The sequence below is a fragment of the Sciurus vulgaris genome, assembly GCF_902686455.1.
Source record: "Sciurus vulgaris genome assembly, contig: HiC_scaffold_287_arrow_ctg1, whole genome shotgun sequence".
Lineage (NCBI taxonomy): Eukaryota > Metazoa > Chordata > Mammalia > Rodentia > Sciuridae > Sciurus > Sciurus vulgaris.
Window position 1 is genome coordinate 172,977 of NW_027632765.1, and position 24,013 is coordinate 196,989.

At 39.2% G+C, this 24,013-nt stretch overlaps 1 long non-coding RNA gene across 2 annotated transcripts in view; it reads right to left on the reverse strand.

Annotated features, from left to right (window-relative positions):
* Positions 1–437: 437 nt before the first annotated feature.
* LOC306652560 overlaps positions 438–24,013 on the reverse strand; it is a 36,957-nt gene continuing 13,381 nt past the window's right edge. For both annotated transcript variants that reach the window (XR_013761454.1, XR_013761455.1), the window contains exon 4: positions 438–1,008. This is a non-coding gene — a long non-coding RNA (uncharacterized lncRNA). The remainder of the gene's footprint in view (positions 1,009–24,013) is intronic.

The window sequence follows — 24,013 nt, forward strand, 5'->3', positions numbered from 1 at the left end:
AGGTGGTGGGGACTTTAAAAGGTGGGCCTACTGAAGGTCTTCCAGTCCTTGAGGGCATGCCCTTGAGGGGCAGAGTGGAACCCCAGCTTCCATACTGGAGAGGAGCTTTGATCTGTCATGCATGCCACACTATGATGTGCTGCCTTGCCACAGGCCCAAAAGCAAGGAATCCAACTGATCATGAACTGAAATTCCTTAAACTGTGGCCCAAACAGACCTTCTCTCCTTAAGAGTTGATTATCTCAGGTGTTTGTTTCACTGAGAGAGCCAGCAGACTAACACATGGGCTCACATTGTCTTTCTCTCACACAAACATGCACACAAGTTGCCTCGATACTTTTGAATTAAACCAAAGAGGAAAATTCTGTTGTTTCAAAGACTATGAATCTGCTGCTTGGCACATAAAGCACTCAACACAGAAAACACACTCACCAGGGCTTTCTATGCACTTATAGTGGTAGGGATTAATGCAGACTTCCTTCTGCTTGAAGTGGAAAGGAAACTTGCAGCACTCCAGGGGCTTCAGCTCATGGAGGCTCTGAAGATCTGGCCAGCGCCACACGTAGCAGTAAATGACATGAGGCAGTGCCTTCTGGTTGGAGACCTGCAGCCTGCTGTCCAGTGGACAGGGGATGGTACACAGTGACTGGGCTGCCCAGGGTAGCTCAGGGCCTTCTCCAGCTCCTCCATGGTTCCCTCCTTCTTCTTCAGTTTTTTCACCAATGCAGTAACAGCCTTCTCTGACCATTTTTCTTCTTCGTCACACTGTTTTAACCCAAGAAGTCTCTTCATGGCTGGACTTGTGAAGGAAAACAAACTCATCACACTCATAATGACGGTGCTGGATAAGCACTCCTGGATGGGGTGAAATACAGGGGTCTCACCATGTAAAGGGGCAGCAAAGGAGATCACCCTTCATTTACATAGGATTCTCTGTAGCTTCTTAGCAGTCCTGATGGGTAGAAATCACTATTCCTGTTGTTCTAAAATGTAATCCAAAGTCAGCAACTAGAGAAGAAAAAAAGGGAGAAATGTTTAGAATCACACAACCATAATTAATTTAATTACTATGTGACAGGTGACTATTTTAAGTACTTTTATGTACAGAAGGTTCCTGGCTTACAACTTTACAGCTTTTCTACTATGTAATGGTTTTACTGGGAAGGAGCCCATTCTAAGTCAGAGAGCATCTGTCCCAGTTTGCCAAGGACTGAATGGCATTTCCCTGAAATTCACATACTAAAGCCTCAGCCCCTTGTGGGACTCTGGATATGGGCCACTAAGGAAGTATTTAGGGCAAATAAAGTCATAAGGGTGGCACCATACTCCAACACGATTGATGGTCTTAGAAGAGGAAGAAGGAGATCCTCAATGCCTGTGTCCAAGAACTGCAGAAGGACTTTCTTAGCAAAGAGTAAGAAGGCAGCCATCTGCAAGCCAGGTAGACAGCCCTCACCAGAACACTGTCCACACCATACTGGACTTTCCAGCCTCCAGGAGTGAGAGAAAATGAATTTCTGTTTAAACCACCCAGTTTAAGATATAGAGACCAATGCAGAACTATACACAATATTTAATCCTTCTAACAATCCTTTGAAATAGGTGATGAACTGTTTCCATTTTACAGATGAGTAAACTAAGGCAGTTTAAAAGTAGTGTGTCAATTTATTTATGTAAGCATTGGGATAGAAACAAATTACACCTTAGTATAATAAGTTTAAATTCTCAACTGATATTGTGATGTCTCTCTTGAGATTCATTTGTAACCCCTTAAAATATACATACCTCAATCAGTAAAAACTGAACTCGATAGAAAGCAGTAAAAATACATCAACCTTAAAACCTCTGATTTATTTCTTAAACTAAAACAGAAGGTAATTACACTTCTGCTATATAAATTTAGCCCATTAGGCTGTTTTCAGTAAACAAGTCTCTGTCTACAGGCAACAGAGCAAGAGACATAGGAAATTAATCTTTGCTTTCACATTGACATGAAACGACACTGCCATGAAAAAGAATGAAGCACATACTGACATGCTACGCCAAAGTCTTCAGTCAAATTGTCTCACTGAACTTTCCATCTAAGCTGCTCCAAAAGAAGACAGAAGAGTTGAGGTATGTTAAGAGACTCACTTTGGCTAAGATGGGGTAGCAGCGAGTACCAGACACACCATTTCTCAAAATACCTCCAAATCAGAAAACAAATTGTCCAGCTTTTTAAAGGCACCACAGAGCAACTCAGAAAAAATTTAAACGTTAAGAATTTTTTAAAAAAAATTCAAAGAGCTAAGATCCTAGAGAGAAGGAATAAGCAAAGACGTGAGCTGAATACCTTCTCTACTTTTCCTCCCCAAGAATTTGTCAAAGCTTGTTAGAGAACTAGCATGTAAGCAGAAAGCATCTATGAAGAAGCTAAAAAACTAAGCAGGGCCCCCAACAGCCCAGTAAATCTGAGATTAAAAAAACCTGTGGATGAGTGTCCACCAGAAAAGAGGAGCCCTGGTGAATACTCTGGCTTCCAATGGAGTCTCCTGCAGGTGAAGGCTCAGTGCAAAGCCAAAACTGAACAGGAGCAGTCTGCACAGCATCAGAAGCCCAGAATGTTCTCATACCTGACTGGGTAAAGGTGATGAACATCACCCTCTAACAGCTGGACAAAGAATGCAATACATCCTCCTGAGGGAGAGGACATCATCTTCAGCCTCTACAAGGTTTTATTCACAGTGTATAGCATCAATCAAAAGCTACCCAGGCATCTAGGAGGCAGGAACAAATGATCAAAACAAAACAGGAAAGAAACTGACCTGTGAGGCCAACAAACAAATGAATTTCAGACACTGGAACTGCCAAATACAGACTCTAAAATATCAACAATTATTGCCAAGGAAATAGAAGACAAGAGTGAGGATTTTAGCAGAGAACTCCAATTCATAAAAAGTGAAGCAATTAAAAATTCTAGAACTAAAAAATAATCAGTGAAGACTTTAAACAGGAAGATTTAAGGTTAGTTACCAAAGAAAACAGGGTTAGTGATCTGAGAGCTCAATAAAAAAAAGTCTTGAGTTTAAGAAGGAAAATAAGAAAATAAAGATATATAATGAATGCATTATAAAGGTCTAGCACTCCAAGGGTTTTCCAAAAATGATAGTAGACTCCAGTCATAAATGCATGAAACAAAAATACAAGTCCATATGTTTCAATGTGTCATCTCACAATAAAATACCTAAAAATCTAAGATAACTCTTTAAAAAGACATTATATTTCAAATAAGGTTGACAGCTATCATTTCAACAGAAACGATGGAAACAAGAAGACAACGAAATGACATCATTAGCATGGCAAATGTAAATAAATAGTAGGTGACTTAAAACTGGCTTCTAGCAGACTAGATCTAAAAGAAACACAGAAGTTCTTGAGGCAGAAGGAAAAATAATTCAGAAAGAAATAAGGAACTACTGAAAAGAATGAGGACCTCCAGAAGGGTAAATAAAGGTGAAGTCTAAAGGAATACTAATTTCACACAACAATGATATAAATATTTTGTTATTTAAAATATATGTAGAATTAAAATACAAAAAGCAAAACAAACAAGAAAGCAAAACGAGTTAAGTAAAGTTGGTGCTCTAAGCTTCTTGTACTATCTGTAACATGGTAAAGCATTATTTATTACTGCTGCTAAAAGTTATAAATTCATAATACAGCAACAACTAAAAGAATAAGCTAAAACACAAGGTAACAGTAGAAACAAAAACAGAATTTAAAAAAATACTTTGACTGCTGGATATGCTGGCATAAATCTATAATTCCAGCAATTCATGAGGCTGAGGGAGAATCACAGATTAGAGGCCAGTCTCAGCAACTTAACATGGCCCTAAGCAACTTAGACCATGCCTCAAAATATAAAGGGCCAAGATACTACAGTGATGCAGCCATATCCATTTTTATAGCAGCTCAATTCACAATAGGTAAGCTATGGAGACAACCCAGGTGCCCTCTAATAGATGAATGAATAAAGAAAATGTGATATATACATATATATATATACATATGTATATATATATATATGTATATATTACACACACACACACACACACACACAATTGAGTATTACTCAGTCATTAAGAAGAATGACTTTATCATGTTTGTCAGATAATTGATCTAGAAGCTACTGTGGGCCCCTTCTGGAAGTAGGCCTATGTGGCATTCTGTCAGGAGACAGACATTCCAAACAGGCCACTTGGGGACTAGGGCTCTGCTATGCCCCATGGAAGGAGGCCAACATGGCATGCACCTTTCAGGCAACTAGGGGACTTGGATTCCGTCACCCTTTTCCTGTGTTCTGTGAACAAAATGTTCTTCTGTGGGCTGTAAGACAGTTCTTCTGTGGTCTGAGAAACTGTCACCTTCTGCATTCACATGGCTGTGTTTTACCTTCTGCTACACATATATAATCTGCCAAAAAATAAACTAGTAACTGCTTATACAAGGCTTAGTCTTTAAGGTGTGTGTTTCGCTTAACTGCAATCATATAAAAGACAGTGTTATACGCGGTAAATACAGAAGCAGCTTCCTATGTGACAAGTGTTCCATCTCTCCTGAATAAAGTTCTCAGATCTTGATGTGTGAATCACTGATTGAGTCCCCCATAGTTGCTAGCATCAGCTGTGAGTCCCCTCCATAGTTGCAGACCCTGTGCAACAGACTATAATGCTAAATCAAATAAGCCAGTCCCTAAAAGCCAAAGGCCTAATGTTTTTGCTGATTTTCAGAAGCTAATGTAAAACAAGGAGGGGAGAGAACAGAACAGTTTAAGCAGAGGAGAATGAAAGAATGGGACAGAGGATAGAGAAGGAAAGACAGTGGACTGCATCTGACCTAACTTTACCACGTACATATATGACTACACCACAGTGGATCTCACCACTGTGTACATCCAAAAGAATGGGGACCTAATTAGAATAAGACATATTCCATGCTTGTATAATTATGTCAAAATGGATTCTACTGTCGTGTGTAACTAAAAAAAAAAAAAAATTAAAAGAAGGGAGGGCTGGTGTTGTGGATCAGTGGTAGAGCACTTGCCTATGTGAAAGGAACTAGGTTCAATTCTCAATGCTGCATATAAATAAATGAATAAAATAAAGGCCCATCAAAAACTAGGAAAAAATTTTAAAAAATACAAAATATGAAAATGAGGGAGCTAGGGATGCAATTCAGTGGCAAAGTGTCTCCAGGTTCAATCCCCAGTACCAAAATCATCATCATCATCATCATTATCATCATCATCATCCAAGCATATACGAGAAAAAGGGAACAAATAATAGATGACAAATGGAAAATAATATGATTTAGGTCCAATACCCAAAGTATCAATAATTACTTAAATACAAACAGACTAAACTACAGCAACTAAAAGGTGGAGCTGGGTGGGGAACACCACTTCATGGTACTGTGCTTACAAGAGACACAGATTAATCATAAGGACACAGGAAGTTAAAAGCCAAAGAATGGAAAAAGCTACACAATGTATATTCTAACCCAAAAGATGGCACAGCCAGTTATACATTCATAGAAAATAAAACCATAAGGCATCTCACCCAAGACTGAAAGGGGGAGGGTATGACATTTCATACATTAATGAGGAGAATCCTAGGGTGTACCAGGCATGGATTCAAGGTATGGACTGGGCTTAAGCACAGAACACTGGGCTCTCTTCATGTCACATGAGTACCCTCTGTGATGAACCAATGCCTCTTGAGGCTTCCTGGTCCCCAGTAGAAGTCTGCTCTTCCCTGTAGTATGGTATTGTAAACATGTACCTGAGCAGTGGCCTGGCTGTCTCATTAATATGATTGGTTCTCACTCCATATATAAACAATTACACTTCCTGAATAAACCAAGTCTGCGTCACAGAACCTGGCTCCCAGTGTCTGAATTAAGGGGTACCTTTGCACTCACTCCCTTCCTAAGAGACCAACCCACATTTGACAACATTTTAGCATCCAATGTGGGGCCTCAGAGGAAGACAAAGCCCACAGAGCCACTGGGTGAGTGACCTCCTTATGGGGAATCTACCGCCTTCACTTTGAGTTCCCATGCGCGAGCATTACAAGTGCTGTTAAGGAGTAGGCGAGTAAAAGACTTGGAATAGGAGGCTATAAAGATATGGGACAATGATATAAATTGTGCCCCATGGGTGGCATTAGGTAGAATATGGGATCCTGGATCATGGGAGAGAGTTATACTTTTAGCCCATATAAAGGAGATACAGGAGGGTAAAACCTACCCTCTCACATTTTATCCATTTGTTACTGCTCTTTTAGCATGTCTTAGGGGGATTCTTGAGGAAAGGCACTTAAGACTTACACGATATTCTGGCTGCACAAGTAGAGCGTGGGGATGGAAGATGAAACAATAAATGCCAATCAACAGGCACCAGTACAAAACAGGGAAAAATAAGAGCTAGAAAAACCACAGGAATTTAGAGAGAAAGAGGATGAGGATCACCCACAGCCAGGGCCTAGTCAGCTTTATCCTGTATTGCCTCTTGTGGCCAGAGTTCTATATTACCATCAAATGAAAGTAGGGAATCACATGGGTAGCTAAAGAATCTGTTTCTCCTCCTCCAGCATATTCAAATAATAAACCTTGGGGGCCACATTTTAATGATTTATGTCAAACTAGGGATCGTAATTCGGGAACTCCCTTACAAACACTTACAGTAAATGTCAATAAAACAGCACAGAGACATTTGCATTGGTATCCTCATGAACAAAAGACAGTTACTATTATTAGGAAAGCAGTTCAAGAAGATGGTATTTATTCCCCTTACGCTACTCAGTTAATAGAGAATTTTAGTTTAGATCTTAACACACCCAAGGATTGGAAAGATTTGTGTCATATGATATTGGACTCTGGTGAGAACCTCCAATGGAGAGCAGGGTTCTATGATCAATGTGAACAACAAGCTGAAAGGAATAATAGAGCAGGAGTACAGTTAATTACTGAAAGTTTACAAGGAGAAGGAATCTATGCTTCATCAGCTGTTCAGGCTCAGGGCCCACCTCAGTATTTCCATCAAGTGCACTTATGTGCCCTGGGAGCTTTAAAAACAAATCCCTAGCAAAGAAGGAACTAAATCACTTTCTCTCTCCCACCTCTTCCTCTCACCCCTTCTCTCTGCCTTCCTCTTCCTCAGCCTTTTATGCTATAATTAATAGTTATTATCACTTTTTCTTCTAGGATTCTTGTTTTATTTTTCTTAAATGCAATATTTTTTGAGCTCACAATTTTGATCCTACATACCTAGGTTAATGATTTTCTGATCAGTTCTATTTTTATTCAACTCTAGAGTTATTTTTGAACATCTGTTACAGTGCAATGGAGATAAATGTTACAAGGTCTTTATTCTTGTGTTATGTGTATGTCATGTGTCTGCTAAAAATTATGTACATGATTTCAAAATTAAGCATGCATAAAATTAAAATTTAAAAAATGGATCCAAATATTTTTGAATCACATGATTTAAAAAGGTTCAATTTAAATTGGGTGAATTAATAAGAGTGAAATGTCTTTGAAATTGCCTCACATGTCTCTAGGTGGTCAAACTAATAAAATGTTGATGTTTATAAATGTCTAATATCGGGTTTTCAAGAGGCAGCCTAGAGGGTGGCTGCATTTCATGTTGCTCCAGGGCTCAGGATTCAAAAGAGGAGATATTGAGACACTTGGGACCAACTCAAAGCAGCCGGGTGACTCCCACTTGTTGGGAAGGTGTCCCGAATGGGACGGTGGTCCCGGAATGCAGGAAACTTTGTGAAGTAGAACTGCCGGCGAGACGCCCCTCCTCCCGCTGGAACAGTGAACTCGGACAACTGGGAGCGCCGTAAAGGAGGCCGCTCGGCACAGCGCTGGGACTCGGAGCAACCACTGGGGCTCCGGCGGCTGCCCAGGGGAGGAGTGGCGAGGAGAGCTGTGTGGACTCAGAACACGGGGGCCTGCCCTGAGGAGGAGGAGGAGCGTGGCCGCTTGGATTCGGAGTGACTGCAACAGAGCTACAGGCGGTTACCAGAGGAGAAGCCGCGCGGCGAGCTGTTTGGACTCAGAACGACTGCTTCTGAACCCCGGGGCCTGCCCTGAGGATGAGGAGGAGGAAGAGGAGTGCGGCCACTTGGATTTGGAGTGACTACACCAGAGCTACAGGCGGTTGCAAGAGGAGGGGCTGCGTGGCGAGCTGTTTGGACTCAGACCACTTCTGAACACCGGGGCCTGCCCGGAGGACTAGGAGGAGGAGGAGGAGGAGCACGGTGGGTCGTTTGGACTCGCAGTGATTGCATTAGCGCTCCAGGCGGCTGCTCAGAGGAGAAGGCGAGTGGTGAGTTGTTTGGACTTAAAGTGACAGCGCCTGAACACAGGGGGGCTGTCTGGAGGGGAAGCGCATTGGGTCGCTTGGCCTCGAGTGGCCGCACCAGAGCCCCTGCCGGTTGCCCAGAGGACACGTGCAGCGGGTCACGTGGATTCAGAGCCACTCAGAGCGACCACTCCTGAACACCTGGGGGGTTATCTGGAGAAGGAGGAGGAACGGGGAGGGTCACTATGACTCAGAGTGATTGATTGCCCAGGGCAACGGGTGGTTGGTGGGAGGAGGAGGCACGCAGTGAGTTTCTTGGACTCCTAGTGACCGCACCAGAATACTGGGCGGCTGTCTGGAGGAAGAGGTGTGTGGCAGGTCTGTGGGTCTCAGAGCGATTGTACGGAACCCCAGGTGGCTGCTCAGAGGAGGGGCCACATAGCCAGGCGGTTAGAAGCAGAGCAGGGTCCCAGGATCTAGGAGGCTTCTGGGTGGAAGACCCGCACAGAGACAGGCTTAGGGGTGGAGGGAAGTTTCCAGGACTGCGGGCAGATTCTCTGAGGAGGGGCAGCTTAAGTAGATTCATCTGCAAAGGGTGAGGCTCCCAGGCCCAGGAGGAAAGGCCGGGCCCCTGGGAACTTTGCAGAGGAAGGCAGCCCAGCCCAGGCGGTAGCTGTAAATTGAGGGAAACCTCTAGAAGGGAATTGACCAGCAACACCTCCCCACCGGGTGAGTCTTTCCTGCTGGGTGAGGTTTCCCCACAAGGACGGTAAAACCAGAGACTCAGGCCCAAACAGGCCTTGCCTCAGCCCGCAGCCTAGGTCCCCTTTGGATGACCATTGGTCAACAAGTGGAGGCACCTCTGCCCACTAGCAGGGATTGTACCCTACCTGAAGGCCACCACTCCTAGAGAGGCAGCTTCCTTGTGGAGCACCACATTATCAACTTCCTCCAAGACTTCAGCCTACTGAAAGCTAAGGGGGGATATATATAGAAATCTTCAGGGACATTGTAAGTCAATAGAGGAAATCTGCAATATCTCAGCGGCCCACTGATACCTGAACAATATGAGAAAACAAGGAAAGAAAATGCTGCAAACAAATCTAGATGTTACATCAATAAAACCCAATGACAGCATGGCAGAAGAAATGACAGAAAAGGAGTTCAGAATGTTCATAATTAAAATGATCAGAGAAGCAAACGATGAGATGGAAGAGCAAATACATGCACTGAATGATGAGATGAAAGAGCAAATGCAGGCATTGAATGATCGCACCAATCGACAATTAAAAGAGCAAATACAGGAAGCAAAAGATCGTTTCAATAAAGAGTTAGAGATATTGAAAAAAAGCCAAACAGAAATCCTTGACATGAAGGAAACAATAAACCAAATTAAGAACTCCATAGAAAGCATATCCAGTAGGATAGAACACCTGGAAGACAGAACCTCAGACATTGAAGACAAAATATTTAACCTTGAAAACAAAGTTGAACAAACAGAGAAGATGGTAAGAAATCATGAACAGAATCTACAAGAACTATGGGATATCATGAAAAGGCCAAATTTAAGAATTATTGGGATTGAGGAAGGCCTAGAGAAACAAGCCAAAGGAATGAACAATTCATTCAATGAAATAATATCAGAAAATTTCCCAAATCTGAAGAATGAAATGGAAAATCAAGTTCAAGAGGCTTATAGGACTCCAAATACACAAAATTACAACAGACCCACACCAAGGCACATTATAATGAAAATACCTAACATACAAAATAAAGACAGAATTTTAAAGGCCGCGAGGGAAAAGAACCAAATTACATTCAGGGGGAAACCAATACGGATATCAGCAGATTTTTCAATCCAGACCCTAAAAGCTAGAAGGGCCTGGAACAACATTTTTCAAGCCCTGAAAGAAAATGGATGCCAACCAAGAATCTTATACCCAGCAAAACTTACCTTCAAATTTGACGATGAAATAAAATCCTTCCATGATAAACAAAAGCTAAAAGAATATACAAAAAGAAAGCCAGCATTACAGAACATTCTCAGCAAAATATTCCATGAGGAAGAGATGAAAAACAAAGAAGCAAATCAGCAAAGGGAGGAATTATCCTAAAGGAATTGTCAAATAAAGGAGGAGCCAAGTTGTGTCAAACAAATAAATAAATAAAATTTAAAAAATGAACCAAATGACCGGGAAACCAAATCATATCTCACTAATAACCCTGAATGTTAATGGCCTGAATTCATCAATCAAAAGACATAGACTGGCAGATTGGATTAAAAAGAAAGATCCAACAATATGTTGCCTGCAAGAGACTCACCTCATAGAAAAAGATACGCATAGACTAAAGGTGAAAGGATGGGGAAAAACATACCATGCACATGGACTCAGCAAAAAAGCTGGAGTATCCATCCTCATTTCCGATAGTGTGGACTTCAAGCCAAAGTTAGTCAGAAGGGATAAAGAAGGTCATTTCATACTGCTTAAGGGAAGCATAAATCAGCAAGATATAGCAATCATAAAAATCTATGCCCCAAACAGTGGCTCATCCATGTATGTCACACAAATCCTTCTCAATTTCAGAAGCCAAATAGACCATTACACAATAATACTAGGTGATTTTAACACGCCTCTCTCACTACTGGACAGATCTTCCAGACAAAAATTGAACAAAGAAACCATATATCTCAATAACACAATCAATAATTTAGACTTAACAGACATTTATAGAATATACCATCCGACCAAGAGCGAATACACTTTCTTCTCAGCAGCACATGGATCCTTCTCTAAAATAGACCATATATTATGCCACAAAGCTAATGTTAGCAAATACAAGAAGATAGAGACACTAGCATGTATTCTATCAGATCATAATGGATTGAAGTTAGAAATAAATGAAAGAGTAAAACACAGAAAATACTTCAACATCTGGAGATTAAACAATATGCTATTATATGATGAATGAATAACAGAAGATATTAGGAAGGAAATTAAAAAATTCTTAGAGGTAAATGAGAACAAAGAAACATCATATCAAAATCTCTGGGACACTATGAAAGCAGTACTTAGAGGGAAATTTATTTCATGGAGCGCATTTAATAAAAGAAGTAAAACTCAACAAATAAACGACCTAACAGTACAGCTTAAAGCCCTAGAAAAAGAAGAACAGAACAGCACCAAAAGTAGTAGAAGACAGGAAATAGTTAAACTCAGAGCTGAAATCAATGAAATTGAAACAAAAGAAACAATACAAAAAATTGACAAAATAAATAGTTGGTTCTTCAATAAAATAAACAAAATTGATAAACCTTTAGCCACACTAACAAAGAGAAGATGAGAGAAAACCCAAATCACTAAAATTCGAAATGAACAAGGAAATATCACAACAGACACGATTGAAATACAAAACATAATTAGAAGCTATTTTGAAAATCTATACTCCAACAAAACAGAAAATTTCGAAGACATCAACAGGTTTCTAGAGACATATGAATTGCCTAAACTGAACGAGGAGGACATACACAATTTAAATAGACCAATTTCAAGTACTGAAATAGAAGAAGTCATCAAAAGCCTACCAACAAAGAAAAGTCCGCGACCAGATGGGTTCTCAGCCGAGTTCTAAAAAACCTTTAAAGAAGAGCTCATTTCAATACTTCTCAAAGTATTCCATAAAATAGAAGAGGAGGGAACCCTCCCAAACTGCTTCTATAAAGCCAATATCACACTGATACCTAAACCAGACAGAGACTCATCAAGGAAAGAAAATTTCAGACCAATATCCTTAATGAACATCGACGCAAAAATCCTCAACAAAATTTTAGCAAATCGCATACAGAAACATATTAAAAAGATAGTGCACCATGATCAAGTGGGTTTCATCCCAGGGATGCAAGGTTGGTTCAACATCAGGAAATCAATAAACATAATTCACCATATTAATAGACTTAAAGGCAAGAATCACATGATTATTTCAATAGATGCAGAAAAAGCATTTGGTAAAATACAGCACCCCTTCATGCTCAAAACACTAGAAAAAATAGGGATAGTGGTAATATTCCTTAACATTGTAAAGGCCATTTATGCTAAGCCCATGGCTAATATCATTCTAAATGGTGAAAAACTGAAAGCATTTTCCCTAAAACCTGGAACAAGGCAGGGATGCCCTCTTTCACCACTTCTATTCAACATCGTTCTTGAGACTCAGGCCAGACCAATTAGACAAACCAAAGAAATTAAAGGGATACGAATTGGAAAAGAAGAACTCAAACTATCCCTGTTCACTGATGACATGATTATATATTTAGAGGAACCTGGAAATTCCACCAGAAAACTCTTAGAACTCATAAGTGAATTCAGTAAAGTAGCAGGTTACAAGATCAATGCCCATAAATCCAACACATTTTTATACATAAGTGATGAACCTTCAGAAAGAGAAATTAGGAAAATTACCCCATTCACAATAGCCTCGAAAAAAAATAAAATACTTGGGAATCAATCTCACAAAAGAGGTGAAAGACCTCTACAATGAGAACTATACAACACTAAAGAAAGAAATTAAAGAACACCTTAGAAGATGGAAAGATCTTCCATGTTCTGGATAGGAAGAATTAATATTGTCAAAATGGCCATACTACCAAAAGTGCTATACAAATTGAATGCAATTCCAATTAAAATCTCAATGACGTACCTTACAGAAATAGAGCAAGCAATTATGAAATTCATCTGGAAGAATAAGAAACCCAGAATAGCTAAAGCAATCCTTAGCACGAGGAGTGAAACAGGGGGTATTGCAATACCAGATCTTCAACTCTACTACAAAGCAATAGTAACAAAAACGGCATGGTATTGGTACCAAAATAGAAAGGTAAATCAATGGTACAGAATAGAGGACATGGACACAAACCTAAATAAATACAATTTTCTCATACTAGACAAAGGGGCCAAAAATATGCAATGGAGAAAAGATAGCCTCTTCAACAAATGGTGCTGGGAGAATTGGAAATCCATATGCAACAAAATGAAACTAAACCCATATCTCTCACCATGCACGAAACTAAACTCAAAATGGATAAAGGATCTCGGAATCAGACCAGAGACCCTGCAGATTTTAGAGGAAAAAGTAGGTCCAGATCTTCATCATGTCGGCCTTGGACCAGACTTCTTAACAGCACTCCCATAGCACAAGAAATAAAAGCAAGAATCAATAACTGGTATAGATTCAAACTAAAAAGCTTTCTCTCAGCAAAGGAAACTGTCAGCAATGTGAAGAAAGAGCCTACAGAGTGGGAGAATATCTTTGCCAATCATACTTCAGATGGAGCACTAATCTTCAGAATCTATAAAGAACTCAAAAAACTCTACTTCAAGAATTCAAATAATCCAGTCGACAAATGGGCTAAGGAAATGAATAGACACTTCACAGAAGAAGATCTACAAGCAATCAACAAACATATGGAAAAATGTTCAACATCTCTAGTAATAAAAGAAATATAAATCAAAACCACCCTAAGATTCCATCTCACCCCAATTAGAATGGCAATTATCAAGAATACGAGCAACAACAGGTGTTGGCGAGGATGTGGGGAGAAAGGTACACTCATACATTGCTGATGGGGCTGCAAATTAGTGCAGCCACTCTGGAAAGCAGTGTGGAGATTCCTTAGAAAACTTGGAATGGACCCTCCATTTGACCCAGCTATCCCACTCCTTGGCCTATACCCAAAGGACTTAAAATCAGCATACTACAGAGACACAGCCACATCAATGTTCATAGCTGGTCAATTCACAGGAAGGAAGTACTGTATAGAGGGAAAAGAGGGGTGGGATGGGTGGGGGGAAGGGAAAAAATAACAATGAATCAAACAACATTGTTCTATGTAAATTTATGATTACACAAATGGTATGCCTTTACGCCATGTAAAAACAGAGAAACAACATGTATCCCATTTGTTTACAATTAAAAAAATATATAAATGTCTAATATCAATTGATTCTAAGACTTTTCTTCAACAGAAAAGAGCTGGTAAATACTGTTCAGTACTATTGTCTAATATCTTGTTTTTAGAGTAAAATAAATGAATTAAGCTTAACGTGTAAGAATACTCAAATGTGTTTGTTAGATACATCTGATTGATTTGCAAAGTTAAAATGCTAATTATTAAATAGCATCAAGTACTTGTAACTCCTTAAATTTCAGGGGGTAACATACTTAAACGTTATTGGTATTTTTGTAGATTGGTGGAAAAAAAGTGTTTAAAGATTGCTTTGTGTTATCACTAAACACAATGTAACTAAGAGTTAAGTCCTTACAGGCACAATTCTGTATACAAAAGGCTCCAAATGTTTTAACTGTGTTTCCATTAGAGTACTATAAACAACAAAGTGTTTCTGGGTAAGAAAATACTTATGTGGTAAACACGAGGGTCTAAGTAAGTGCTAAGACAGTCTATGTGTAAGTAAAGGGCAAATTTCAACAAGTTTGTGTGTAACTAAGTTGGTTATATGTATGTGAAACAATCATATAAAGCTACTTAAGATTTATTCTAAGGTCAAATACTAATGTACTGATATAAACCAATGTTCAATCTATATGTTAAAATGACAAGGATTTCTTAGAAACACAAATTTACTCTTAACATCATGTCTATTAAGTTTTCTTCTTTAGAACAATTACTCTTGAAAATTAGGGTTTATCCAATTATGGTTAAACAGCAAATGTTATAGAGTATTGTACTATGTTACGGAGTCTAAAAGAAGCAATAGTTAAATGCAATTTAAATAATACACTTGTGTTAGCATGCTAGAATTTGTAAAGGCTGGAAGCTACAAAAGACAGATTCTTAGACAAGTGTGCCTATATAATTTTCAAGAAAAACTGCCAGAGTCAGAAAGTTTTAGTCAGTTTAAGGCCCAGAGACCTTTGTAAGCTACACAGGTAGGCTTAAACTATTTTTACTAGTATAATTATCTAGCCCTAAATAACAGAAATTATAGAGATCTCTACTAAACACAGGTATACCAATAAAAGGATATTTTACAAAAATCAGATGACATCAAGTAGCTTAGCAATATTTTCTGGGGACATCAATGACATTGAAAGTTAAATGTTGTGTTTACACTCCTAATAACCTGGACAGTGTTAATTTTCCCACACAAAGGTCTTGTCCTCTCCAGTCTTTGTTAGGCCTTATTATGGGAACAATTTCTCAGTTCTTCTACCTCCTGGTAAGAGATTATTAACTTCGGTCTTCATCATGATATTCATTGACATGTTCCAGATGCTGCAGCATTTATTTTGTATTAATCTCATTTCAGTACTCATTTCTCTTCTTCTCTCACAGAAGCACCTACCCCCAGATGCCTTTACAACCTGCTCTTCCCCAACCAGACTTCTCCCTTGGACCCCTCAAATAACCTGATTTCTAAAAGGGAACTCCAAACTGCTTGCCCCACACCATCTCCTCCCAGTTTGAAGCAGCTAGAGCCATCATCACCACCTGTCTTTACAGCACTAAGGAATTCCTAAAGCAAAAAGGGAAAAATAAAGCCAGAACTGGGGACAGGCAGTTAGTGTAGAAATAGGGGATAAAATTGAGGAAACTGAGGACTTGAAATCCATGTGCCTCTGGAATTTAGATGCCCTGCTGGCCCCCACAAAACTGGAGAACAAAAGAGAACTTAACCTATAAAGGATGTAAGGTGTGCTTGCTTCTTGGGACATTAGAACATCAACTGTGGTCCCCTTCTCCCTCCCAGGAGAGGTCTGTGTTATCAACTTTAAGTAGAACCTGCTTAATATGCTGAATCCTACTACAATGTTAGGATTAGCCTGCATATTCTTCCTTATAAAACTTGCAGTCCTTAAATGTTTGTGGTCCATTTTCAACAAGAGACTCATAAGGGTTCAAGTCAATGAGGTCCTCCTGAAGGAATCCATTGTCCTAGTTCTTGGCTCACAGCAGTTATGTCTCAAGGATGTAAACTTGCAGAGGGGAGCATTCCACTCTGACCACCTAGGAGTATAAAGAACTGCCCCCAATTGGGCCATCAAAACAGACAATGGACCTGCATACACCTCAAACAAATTCAAAAGTTGGGCATCTCCTTGGAATATCAGAGTAATTACAGGAATCCCATACAATCCATAAGGGCAAGGAATTATAGAAAGAACACACCATGCGATATAAACTCAGTTACAAAAAGGAAAAAGGGGAAAAGAAGGAACACGTATGCCCCCGTCATACACACTCAATCACATTCTGTTCACTCTTAATTTCTTACCCTTTGATGACCACAGTATTTCACCAGACATGAAACATTGGGGTTCCTTTCCTGGTAACACTCCTCTGACATTGGTGTATTGGAAAGACCCCCTATCAAATTGCCTTCATGGACCACACCCTTTACTAACTCAGGGGTGAGGTTTTGCCTGTGTTTTCCTAGAAAGTGAATCTACACCAATTTGGAAACCAGCCAGATCAATCAAACACGCTATGTCATATGGAGGGAACAAGAAAAAAATGTTGGCAAACCACGATGGAGGAAATGAAGAGACTCCGCCTTGAGTACACAGAGGGCTCCTCAACTAGGCAAGGACAATCATCAAAACAACAAGAAAACTAAGAAAGAAAAGAGGTCAACATGTACCTCCAGAAACTTGGGGGGTGATTAAAAAGGGTAGCTCAGGAGGTTCAACAAATGGCTCCTGATGTTGATACTTCCCCATCCACTTTGCTTTTCTTAAAGTGTGCTGTTATCACTGTCAATTCACAGTGCACTGGTGCAATGATAATTGGAATCCCCAATCCATCCATGGTGCTGCCATTAGGCTTAGATGCAGAAGTCCTGCCTTCTGTCTTAACTTCTAGTATTTTCTTAGGCATTCCTGCCACTTCAGCACCTCCTCGTCAAGCTCAATTTAATACTACTGCTAACACTACTGACAGTTGACTATTCATGAAGTTGTCCAACTGTTCATTCACTTCTGAACTCTCATTATGTGATCACGTGATCTGTTTATGCCCTGATACTCTCCTAGATCATACTATAGGAAACATCACAGGTCTTAGACCAGTTAAATTAACTTCTGTACCTAAGAATAGTTCTACAAATGTCTTCCCCAGCCTGCCTGTCTGCCCATGGATTCCTGCCAATATCACTAAAAATGTAAACAGAATTAGACCATTGGCAGACATCCATCCCTGCCAGTGTGTGCAGTCACACTCCCTTTAGAGTTACCCAGTAGCTTTCATCCTTTGCCAGATCTTTAGTAATAAATGACTCAGAATCTGCCCCAAGATCACAGAAAATATATTATAATTCTTCTGGAAGTGCCTCACTATTAGGTACTCAATTATTATGTAATCAGAAAAGATGTTAAGATAAAGCAACTATACTTTTCCTCAATGGGATTCATTTTAATGGAACATCTTCACAAATGTTTAATGTGCCTCACTGTGCTCAGCATCATTTTATTTCATTGTCTCTAATTAAACCACCAATATATCTATATATTGTGATGATTCTACACAGAGCTTCCTGACCAATTGTTGGTCTCCTGGGCTTTCAACTGCATTGTTAGCTAGAGTACCTCCGTACATTTGGGCTATATCAAATGATACTCATACTATCTAACCAATAGTTCTTACTAAAAATGTACAGTTAATACATGCTATAGGAGATTTTGGACTTATTGCATTGCTTTCAAGTATCATTATCACTGTCCTATCTGCTTCAACTGCTGCCATGATAGCCTTAGTACAAACTGGTGCTAATGCCGCAGTGCTAAATGCACAGGCTACCAGAGTCAGTGAAGCCTTTGCTCTTCAACACCAAACTAATACACTAACACAAGGGGTATCCTAAATTTGCAGCAACAAATAGATCTCACAAGTGAAAGAATAGATATTATGCAAATGACAATGCCTCTGCAATGCAATTCCACATTACCTTATGTTTGTGAAACTATGGCTACACTTGACAATGTGACTAAGTGTAGGCAAGAATTAAGTACAGATTTAAGGGGTCCTTGGAACACCTGGTTTCAGAACTTAACACTCAAACTAGGTCATGCAATCATGTCAATCAATGAAACATGAGCCCAAGTTGTACTAAATGCTTCTTTCTCCACACGATTATGGAACAAAATCACCTCCATATTTGATACTGTAAATATTGTGCTATTTGGTCTTTCCCTTGCTGGCATTGTAATATCATTTCTATGTATCCACCACCTTTGTAACAGAGCCTCAAAAATTGAGACTAGGCAGGTCATGTTAACTCATGTTATGGTGGCAAAAAAGAAAAAGTGGGAAAATGAGGAGAATTCTGGGTTGCACCAGGCATGGATTCAAGGTATGGAATGGGCTTGAGCACAGAACACTGGGCTCTCTTCATGTCACATGAGTACACTCTGTGATGACACAATGCCTCTTGGGCCTTCCTGGTCCCCAGTAGAAGTCTGCTTTTCCCTGAAGTACAGGATTGTAAACATGTAACCTGAGCAGTGACCTGGCTATCTCATTAGAATGATTGGTTCTCACTCCATAAATAAACTATTGCACTTCCTGAATAAATTGAGTCTGCATCACAGAACCTGGCTCCCGGTGTCTGAGTTAAGGGGCACCTTTGCACTCACTCCCTTCCCAAGAGGCCAACCCACATTTGACAACATGTTAAGGGTTGACCCACCACACAGTCATCTCACCCTCCAATTTATATGCAAGTTATAACGGCATCCATAAACATAAAGCAAAACCTGAAAAATGATAACCTCACAATCCAGGAGGGAGATTAAAATATTAACTGAGAAAACAAGCAAACAAAAATTGATACATATAGAAGAGAGACATGATTGAAAACTTGATCAACTTCATTTATGTAGATCACTGTTAGGGTTTAGATATAAGATGTCCCACACAAAAACTGATGTGTAAGACAATGCAAAAATTTTAGAGGTGAAATGACTGGGTAATGAGAGCTTTGACCCAATTAGTGCATTAATCTGCTGATAAAGATTAATTTGGTGGTTAACTGTTGGCAGGCAGGTTGTGGCTGGAGGAGGTGGGTCGCTGGGGGTGTGCCTCCAAGGTATATTCTGTCCTTAGTGAGCAAGTTTCGTCCCTCTATGCCTCCTGGTTGTCATGTTCTGAGCTGCTTTCCTTCTCCACACCTTTCTACCATGATGCTCTGCATCACCTTGGGCCCAAAGCAATAGAATTAGCCATCTATGAACTGAGGTTTCAGAAATCCTGAGCCCCAAATAAGTTTTTCCTCTTCTAAAACAGTTTTTTCAGGTCTTTTGGTCACAGTGATAATAAAGTTGACTAAAAAATCACTATACACCACAAATGTAGAATACAAAATATTTTCAAATACACATGGAATACTTACCCAAATTGACGACATATCAAGCAAATCTCAACATGCATCAAAGAAGTAAAATCATTTAATTACTAAGATTCTTTAACTTTTTTCTCTTTTCTATTATCAGGAATTGAACCCAGGGACACTTAACCACTGAGGCACATTCCCATCTTTTTTTATATTTTATTTAAAGCCAGTCTTACCAAGTTGCTTAGAGGCTCCCTACATTGCTGAGGCGTACGTATTTTGAACTCACAATCCTCCTGCCTCAGGCTACCCAGTTACAGGGATTACAGGTGCACCAGGCTCCTTTAATCTTAATTTAAGAAATCAACAAAAATATTATCACTGAAAACAACCACACTTTTTAACCAATGAATCAAGGAAGAAATTAAAGTGGAGACAAAATATTTTTAACTGAATGAGTATAAAAATGACACATCAAAAATTGTAGGATGTGAATTGAGCTATTATTAGAGGAAAATTACAGCTTAAATGCATACATTAGGGAAAAAAAAAACTTTTCAGTATTCTATGTATCTACCACCAAGAGGAAAAAGGAATACTAAATCAAACCTAAAAAAGTAGAAGTAAATGAGAACAGAAAATTTTCTTTTAAAATACACTACAAAAGAACCCTGTTAAAATCAAAATTGGTTCTTTGAAAATACTAATAAAATTGGAAAAATCCTTAGCAAGACTAATTAATAAAAGATAAGGCACAGATTACCAATAACAGGAATAAAATGGCAGAAATCATTACTGAGTCCCAAGTTTAACAAGATAATTATGAACAACTCTAAATTGCATAATTGTGTAGGCTTGCAACCCTGTGTCTGTTACAGGGTGACAATCTACACATCCCTTCCTCACTGGAGAAGGTGACTTAGGTACTCTACCGTTTCCCCTTTCTTTGGAGTCTGAAAGTGTACCTGGCACAAAGCAGATTATCAATAAATGTCTGATGAACTATTTTAGCCCTCTAAAGAACTAAGAAAACAAAATGTGAGGGCTCAATTTTATTCAGTAGGTTACAGGAGGTTAGTTTTCTATTTTAAAGAAAAGAACTTTACCAAATTTATGAATTATTCTGAGGCTGGTACTGTTGCTTTTAACAAGAAAGAGAAAAAAAATCAGGCTAGTATCAAAAGTCACACTTGTTCAGAGTGTACCTACTGGTATGGTAATTTACTTTTTACTATAGATTGGTTTTGCACAAGAACCAGAAAGACAAATTCTCTTCAGCCACCAGTAACAATTCATAGAGGAACTATATTTCTTCCTGCACTGTACCTTGTTTTTTAATCCCCAAATATCTTTTTAATCAATGATTTTCAAATAGAGGGGGTAAATTATTAAAATCACTTAGGGCAATATCCAATTCTGATGGGAGTGATTATATGAAGGGAGTCTATTGGAGGTGATGTATTAAGAACAAATATTTCAGTCCCTTGTTTTAAGTATTCTAATTGAGAATCACAAAGCTGTGTTAAGTACCTGCAAGAAACAGAGATAAAGAGATCCAACATCCTAAAGGAGCTAATTAATGATTCAGAGGAAGAGCCCATGTGTGAACAACTGACTCCACAAAGCAAACTGCTAACTTGCCTTCTGACTCCAAAGCGCTGTACTGAAAAGTTTTATCAGGCCATTCCCAGGACCTTGGCCAGAAGACATTTTCAGTACCAAGGTCAACCGTGGGCATAGAAACAGAAAAAAAGGTCCATGTACTGTGGATTTGTATGCTGCTCACAATGATACAGTGTGATAAACGTTGTAAAACAAGTACAAACAAAGGTGAGGTCTGCATGTTTGTGCCCCCATCCCCACAATGTCTATACTGAAATTCCAACTCCTGAGGAGATACTCTGTGAGTTGGGGGTCCCTGGGAGGTGTTATGAAAGAAGAGTCCTCTTAGATGGGATGACTACACTTACAAAAGACCCCAGAGAGATGTCTCCACTCTTCCACTTGGTGAGATTGTAATGAGAAGAGGCCATCTGCCTAGAAGGAAAGAAGGGTGCCTCACCAGACACCCACTCTGTCGTCAGAACCTTAATCTTGGACTTCCACCTCTGGAACTGCAAGAAGTAATGTTCTGTTGTTTGTGAGCCATAGTCCAAAGCATTTTGTTACAGGAGCCCACGTGGACTAAGGCAAATCTAAAATGGTGCAGAAAAGAAAAGAACAATTAATTCTAGGAAGTTTTTCCAAAGGGATAGTAACAGGCAGGCCTTAAGGGATGAGCACAATTTTGCAAAAGCAACAGAACTCAGTGGACAATGGACACGGTTTCATACCTCACATCTACTGACTCCTTTGGCCTCACCAATAAACTCTGAAGCAAAGGCTGCTGTTGTCCACATTTTATAGATAGAGAAAGTAAAATATTAAAAAGTTAAATATCTGGTTCATATTTACATACAGAGTTGTAAGTGGCAGAGCCAATTTCTGAATCCATTTTGCCTGACTCTAGAACCTGGGGTTTTAAACCACCTTTCTAACCCACTACCTTCCAGCAAACAGGTGATAACAATGACAGGCTTAATCTGGGTGGAGATGATACAAAGTTAATATGAAGGACAGGGGCGAGACTGGAAGGGGTCTGTGATGCATCTTGCCTGTGGACAAGTAGAGGTCTTAAATCAGTGTACCAGTGTGATTCAATCTACATTTCAGGAAGACAGGTAAGGCAATTCTTCAATACAGAGAGACTTCCACGCAAGGAGGAAAATTTTTAAAAAATTAAAATTTTCACCTCACAAAACTGGAGGAGCCACCTGGACAGTAAATAGCTAAATGCCATTTACAAAATTAAAAGTGAAAAAACATAAACCTTCATATAAACCTGTATATAAACATGCATAGAAAAAATAGAATATAGACTGATGACTGATTTTTACCTACTTGATTTAAGCATGTTTTATAAATAAATCAAATATGAAACCTACCTTACATAAGGGACTCAAGTGAGTCCATGATACTCTGGCCCTGGCAAGATAGTCAATACTATCTGTTCCTTTTTATACTTCCTGACTTAGTTCAGGTCAAGAGGGAAGAGGACTTATCAGTCTAAAGTGCCAAATAAATACATGATTCAGCAAGCAGAGATTTCCTTCCCTCTTATCCAAATACAAACACTTCACATGGATGGAAAAGAAAGCACCCATCCATCAAAGAACCACCACCTCCCCACCCCCAAAGCCTTAAAAAATATAAGGAACTTTTCTTCAGAAGAAATTTACTCTAAGGAAATATTATAAAGTGAAAAGGAAAGAAAGTTTCACACAATGATTTTCATAAGAGAATGATTTACAACAGAAGAAAAGGGAAACTCCAATAATCAGAAAATAGCTGTCAACTATGTGAATCCACTCAATGGAATACTATGAAGCCCTTAAACTTATGTTCACAAAAACTACATAAAAATTTTAAAAAGGGTTTGGGGTGTAACTCAGTGATGAAGTGCTTGCCTGGCACGTAAGAGACCCTGGCCTCCATCCCCAGCACCATACATACACAAACAAAAAATGTCCTTTGTAGCCAAGCTTGGGAGTGCACACCTGTAATCCTCACAACACAGGAGGCTGAGGCAGAAGAATCACAAGTTTGAAGCCAGCCTCAGCAATCACATGAGTCCTTCTCCTCCCGCTCAAAATTAACAAAAATAAAGGGACTAGGGGTATAGCTCAGTGGTAAAGCACCCATGGATTTCAATTGCCAGTACCAAAAAATTAAAATAAATAACTTGGAAAAAACTATAAGCAAAATATAAAATGGAATATATGACATGAACAGCTATGTAAATATAATAAAATAACAGTAGCTGAGTCTGGGAGGTTAATTCTCTCTATTTTTCTAAACTTTTCCAAGTTTTTTAGTGAAAAATCATGATTCTTTTTTTAAGTCCTTCTATGCCAACATTTGATAATTATAAGACACACACACAAAGGAATTCATGAGATAAAGTCATATATACACTGTACTCAGAAGTCAGGTTGATTTCCTCTGTGCTCCAATTCTGGAAGTAATAACGATGAAGCTTAAGGCTGGGTTCTAATTCAGAAGCCTTTCCTATGAAGTCACCCCCAAGAGGATGATTTCTAATAGGTCTAGACTACATCATTGTAATACCTAGAAGATGTCCTTATAATACTCTTCCTTAGATATGGTATTCCTTATTTTTAAAAAGAAAAAAATCAAGGAATTTTTAAATACTTCTAAGAGCTGTGTAACCAGCCTCACATTTAAAGAACACCTAATGAGCCATGGCATTCTCTCCACCATGGCC